General features: G+C 38.5%; 1 pseudogene; it reads right to left on the reverse strand.

The window, feature by feature from the left end:
- Positions 1 to 1613: 1613 nt before the first annotated feature.
- The window catches only part of LOC101343979 (40S ribosomal protein SA pseudogene), a 62880-nt pseudogene continuing 57727 nt past the window's right edge, over positions 1614 to 6766 (reverse strand).

A 6766-nucleotide genomic window follows, 5' to 3' on the forward strand; every position in this document is an offset into this window, starting at 1 on the left:
ACTCAGAGGATCATAAAACTAGAGCTTAGATGAGAAAAATAAACAGCCACAGCAGGTGAGCCACAAAGAAATGAGAATAAGACCAGAATCAGACTTCTCTTTATAAGATGCTCGAACATAATAGAGCAATGGAATATAAGCAGAAATCTATATCCAGAAAAAGTTGCATTCAAAAGAAAAGGCAAAATTCAGAAACGTTTAGGCATGTGAAAACGTGAACAGTTCATCATCCATTTACCGTAGGGGAAAAATAAGTTACTAGTGGAGGGTATGGAAGACATCATAGGCATTTTGCTTCTAAAATGTTATGAAAACTTGATTTTCTAGCCTCCCTGGTACCTATAATTGGTCATGTGACATAATTCTAGGCAATGAGACTCCAGTGGAAGTCTTTCCCTTTCTTCCTCTTCCAGGAATGGAGATGCAATGTCTAGTGGCATAAGAATAGAAGCTACACAATCAAGGTGGTAGAACAGGAAGACAGAAGGAGATTTTACCCTGCAAGGCAACATAGCCTAGCCGTTCTAGCTCTAAACTTTCTAATGTACAAGAAAGATACATCCTTATGTATGTGGTTGAGCTACTATTAGTAATAATGTTTCTTATTTCCTGTCAAATATATCCTTGAATGACATATTCCTGCAAATGAAAATAAAGTCATAGAAAAAATAAAATAACACGGAATACAAATTATGACAGCAATTGAAAATTCAGAAAAAGTAAAGGAGGTTAGATTTAATTAAAGGAATATCTAATGGTCTTCAATGCTTGGAAAAATATCCTTGGCAAAATTTAAATAGCACAGAATTACATTACCTTTTACATGACTCAAAGCATAATAAATGTTGTTTTTGTTAGGTGCCTTGGAGCTGGTTCCAACTCATAGCGACCCCATGTACAACAGAACAAAACACTGCCCAGTCCTATGTGATCATCACAATCATTGCTGTGCTTGAGCTCAGTGTTGCAGCAACCGTGTCAATCCATCTTGTCTAGGGTCCTCTTCTTTTTCTATGACCCTCTACTTTACCAAGCATGATGTCTATGTCCAGGGATTGGTCCCTCCTGATAGAATGTCCAGATTACACGGGACAAAGTCTTACCATTCTCACCTCCAAGGACCACTCTACCTGTACTTCTTCCAAGACAGACTTGTTCATTCTTCTGGCAGCCCATGGTATATTCAATATTCTTCACCAATACTATAATTCAAAGGCATCAGTTCTTCTTTGGTCTTCTTTATTCATTGTCCAGCTTTAGTATGCATATGAGGTGATTGCAAATACCATGGCTTGCATCAGCTGAACCTCAGCCCTCAAAGTGACATTTTTGATTTTTAACACTTTAAAGAGGCCTTTTGCAGCAGATTTGCCCAATGCAATACATTGTTGGATTTCTTTCTTTTTTTTAATAAAGAAACTGATGTTTATTTTCTGTCAACCTTATTGTCTTTTTCTAAGAGACAATGGGCTCAAGCATAACAACGACTGTGAGGATGGTGCAATGGTGCAGGACCAGGCGATGTTTCATTCTGTTGTACACGGGGTCACTATGAGTCGGAACCACCTCGAAGGCACCTAACAACAACAAAAAAGAGACTGTGGAAGAACAGCTTAAGACCACTCAGTGGTTGTTCGTATCTACTCAGTGGTCTGAGCAGGGGGCGCTACAGACCAGTCTTCAGTTGCACGCTGAGCACTCCAGTCTTCAGACCAGTCACCCTCAGAGCAGTCTGCGACCTTGGGCTGAGCAGCAGTAAATTCAGGAATGGGAGCAGTCTATTCACTCTGAAATTCTTTCTTGGTCACAGCCTTTTCAGCAGTGGCCTGCTCTTACTTTTCAATTTCTTCCGGATCTCTGTAAAGGTAGAGGTCAGGCATGACTTCTATGGGTGCTCCCAGGAGATGGTGCCACACGTGCACAGAACTTCCCTGGCCAGCATCCACCACATCAGACCCAACGAGTGAGCTTCCTTCCTGTCACATGGGATGGCAATGTCCACCGAGCACAGAGGAGGATCTGTGTTATACAGAGCAATGATGGGCAGGTTCATGTAAGATGCCTCTGTGAGAGGCTGGTGGTCAGACCTGGGATCACCAACCACCAAAAGACATGGCTCCCTGAAGGCTGCTTGGATCTGGTTAGTGAAGTTTCCAGGAGTGAAGCGCCTAGCAATAGGAGTGGTTCCAGTGGCAGCAGCAAACTTCAGCACAGCCTGCTGGCCGTTATTCCTGGAGGATGTGACACTGACATCATCTGGGTTTTCAATGGCAACAATGGCCGCCCAAGCTGCCAACAGAAGCTTCTCCCAGGTCCTCTTCAGTTTTATGATGTAGATGTCATCACTTTTCCTTTTATAGACATAGTGTTCCATTTGGAAGTCAAGTCTGCTGACACCTAAGTGGGTTCCTGCTGCAGAAAATTTGAGGACATCATCCTTCATCTGCAGGACATCTAGGGTTCTAGACGTTGTGAAAGTTTCCCCTTTAAGTTACGACGGAAACCCAGGACAACACCATATGGACCTTTCTCTGGGTAGCACAGTGTCATGGATTGAATTGTGTCCCCAAAAAATATCTGTCAACTTGGCTAGGTCATGATTCTCAGTATTGCATGATTGTCTACCATTTTGTCATCTGATATGATTTCCCTATGTTTTGTAAATCCTATCACTATGATGTAATGAGATGGATTAGTGGCAGTTATATTGATGAGATCTACAAGATCAGATAGTGTCTTATGCCAATCTCTTTTGAAATATAAAAGAGAGAAGCAAGAAGAGAGACATGGGAACCTCATACCACCAAGAAAGCAGCGCTGGGAGCAGAGTATGTCCTTTGGACCCAGGGTTCCTGCATAGAGAGGCTCCTAGTCCAGGGAAAGACTGACAACAAGGACCTTGCTCCAGAGCCAACAGAGAGAGAAAGTTTTCACCTGGAGTTGATGCCCTAAATTTTGACTTCTAGCCTACTAGACTGTGAGAAAATACTCTTTGTTAAAGCCATTCACTTGTGGTATTTCTGTTATAGCAGCACTAGATTACTAAGACACGTGGAAAGCTCATTGTTAGACTTGTTGACTGCTGTGTCCATGGACACTGATTGTGGATTCCAGTAAAATGAAATCCTTGACAACTTCAATATTTCTCTGTTTATCATGATGTTGCTTATTGGTCCAGTTGTGCGGATTTTTGTTTTCTTTATGTTGTGGTGTAATCCATACTGAAGGCTGTAGTCTTTGATCTTCATCAGTAAGTGCTTCAAGTCCTCTTCGTCTTCAGCAAGCATGGTGTGTCATCTGCATATCTCGGGTTGTTGACGACTCTTCCTCCAATCCTGATGTCATGTTCCTCTTCATATAGTCCAGCTTCTCAGATTATCTGCTCAGCATAAAGACTGAATAAATATGATGAAAAGATACAAACCTGATGCACACTTTTCCTGATTTTAAACCATGCAGTATCCACATGTTCTAGTCTTCGTACAGGTTCCTCATGGGCACAATTAAGTGTTCTGGGAATCCCGTTCTTTGCTATGTTATCCATAATTTGTTATGATCAAGTTGAATGCCTTTGCAAAGTCCATCAAATACAAGTAAACATCTTTCTAGTATTCTCTGCTTTCAGCTAAGATCCATCTGACATCAGCAATGACATCCCTCGTTCCACATCCTCTTCAGAATCCTGCTTGAATTTCTTACAGTACCCTGTCAATGTACTGTTGGCAACCACTTTTAAATGTTCTTCAGTAAAATTTTACTTGTGTGTGATATTAATGATATTGTTCGATAATTTCTGCATTCTGTTGGATCACCTTTCTTTGGAATGGGCGTAAAAATGGATCTCTTCCAGTCTGTTGACCATGTAGCTGTCTTTCAAATTTCTTGGCATAGTATTATAAGGAAATGTGTAAAGACTTGAAGTTAGAAAATCAAAAGGGAAGAAGAAGTTGAAAGAACTGAAGAAAAAATTCAAGCCTTGATTTGCAATATTGAAGGACTCTATGGGGAAAATATTGAACGACACAGGAATCATCAAAAGAAGATGGAAGGAATACACAGAGTCAGGAAGGAATAGGTATTCTAATCCTCTCATTTGCATAGCAGGAAATTCAATAGATAACTGTTGATAAACTGTTGTCGTTGCTAGGTGTCTTTGAGTAGATTTTTGACTCATAGCAACCCCAATTGACAGAGTAGAGCTGCCTTATAGGGTTTTCTAGACCAGGTTTTTCTCCCACAGAACTGCTAGGTGGGTTCAAACTGCCAAGCACTAGCGTATAACTTGATATAAAGTAAACCACCAGAAGAAACTAAAAGTTAGATGAATAACAGAAGTCAGACAATAGAGAACGGTAAGAAATACAGAAATTGTGTGAGTTACATTCCTCGTCTTTTCTGAAGTTAAGGTAATACACATTTTCTAAAATTAACAAATCAAGAAAAAAATATATATATACATACAAAGCAAATAATGTTAAGTACAGAGAACTAAAAAGAGAAGCATTTGTACTACTATTTACCTCTAGAGATGGGAACCTAATCATAGGGAGATTATTATTTTTTATTTTGTTTCATCTTCTTGAAAAAAAAATTTTAATAATTGTATTTATTTCATTGTTATTGAAAATATACAGAAAAACATACACCAATTCAATAGTTTCTACATGTACAATTCAGTGACATTGATTATATTCTTCGAGTTATGCAACCATTGTCACTCTCCTTTTCTAAGTTATTCCTTCCTCATTAACATAAACCTACTGCCCCCTAAGGTTCCTATGTAATCTTTCGAATTGCTGTTGTCAATTTGATCCCATATAGATAGTTCTTAAAAGAGCATAATACTCAAGGTAGATAATTTTTACTAAGTGATCTAAACTATTGTTTTATTTTAAGAAAACTTCAGAGGACATGTTTGGTTTAAGGTGTAAAGAAACTATTACAGGGTTCATCCAGCCTCCATGGCTCCAGAAAATCTGCAGTTCATGAGAATTTGAAATTCTGTTCTGTATTTTCCCCTTTTGATCAGGATTCTTCTACAGAATCCTCGAGCAAAATGTTCAGTAATGGTAGCCAGACACTATCAGTTATTCTGGACCTATGGCAAAGGAGGTAGTTGTTCATGGAGGGAATTAGTCTCACATTTCATACCCTCATCCTATCACTGAATCTCCTTCTTCCTCTGTTGTTCCAGGCAAATAGAGAACAATTGTTGTGCCTTGGATGGCTGCTTGCAAACTTTTAAGACCCCAGGCACTACCCAATGAACTAGGAGGTAGAACAGAAGAACAAAACACATTATCAGGTCAATTCCCATGAAACCATGACCCTAAACCTCCAAACTAAGGAATCCAATCCCATGAGGTGTTTGGTTATACATAAGCAGCCTCAGCAGCTACTCTTTTTGGTCATTGTTGTAGATATATCTATTACACAACTTTTGCCAATTCAACTTTTTACAGCAGTACAACTTATTAGACAGCAATTACAATAATTGGCTGTGCAACCTCACCTTTAATCAATGAGATATTTTTATCACCATTAACCTTCTCTTTTCCTCTCCCTCCTGCTCCTGGTAACCACTAATTAACTTTAGTCTCTAAACATTTATCTTTTCTTGTCTTTTTATATAAGTGAGGTTATACAATATTTGTCATTTTGTGATTTAGTTATTGCACTTAGCATAATGTCTTCAAGCTCCATCCATATTGTAGCATGTATTAAGACTTCATTTCTCTTACAAGATAAGTAGTATTCCATTTTATGCATGTTCCACATTTTGTTTATCTATTCATCTTTTCCACATGCAGAAAAATGAAACAGGATCCATGCCTCACTTCATACACAAAGAACAAATTCAAAATGGATTAAGGACTTAAATGTACAAACTAAAACCATAAATTCTTAGAAGACAATGCAATGGCAGCACTGCTGAGCATAGCTTTTAACAAATAATTATCTAATTACAAAAGTACAAACAGCTAAAGACAAAATAAATAACTGGGACCTCATAAAAATTAATAAATTTTGTTCATCAAAAGACTTTACCAAAAAAGTGAAAAGACAAGCTACCAACTGGGAAAATATCTTCAGAAACCATATATTCAATAACAATCTAATAACCAAAATATATATAAAACTTTGACAATTTAAAAACAAAAAAGACAAACAACCAAATCATAAAATGGGCAAAGGACTCGAATAGACATTTCACCAAAGAGGACATTCGAATGGTCATCAAACACATGAATAGATAGATGTTCAATGTCATTAGCCATCAAAGAGTTGCAAATTAAAACCACAATAAGATACCATTTCACTTCCACTAGGATGGCTAAGACAAAAAAAAAAAGGAAATTAACAAATGTTGGCAAGGATGGGGGGAATTTGTAACCCTAATCCAATTGCTGGTGGGAATGGAAAATGGTGTAGCTGTCATGGAAAACAGTGTGGCACTGCCTCAAAAAACTAAAAATAGAACTATCATATGATGCAGCAGCAATTCCACTCCTAGGTATCTAACAAAGGACTTGAAAGCAGAGACTCAGACACTTGTATACCAATGTTCATTGCAGCACTATTCACCATAGCCAAAACGTGGAAAGAACCTGAATGTCCATCAAGAGATGAATGGCCTGGGGACTCCGGCAAGATGGCGGTCTAGGCAGAAGCACCATGCCGTCCCTCCACAACAAAGATCCGAAAAACTAAGCCAAACAGAGAATCAACAATCCTGAAACCCTAGAACATCAAATGAAGAGATAAA

This window comes from Trichechus manatus, unplaced genomic scaffold (assembly GCF_000243295.1).
Source record: "Trichechus manatus latirostris isolate Lorelei unplaced genomic scaffold, TriManLat1.0 scaffold00121, whole genome shotgun sequence".
In the NCBI taxonomy this organism is placed as follows: Eukaryota; Metazoa; Chordata; class Mammalia; order Sirenia; family Trichechidae; genus Trichechus; species Trichechus manatus.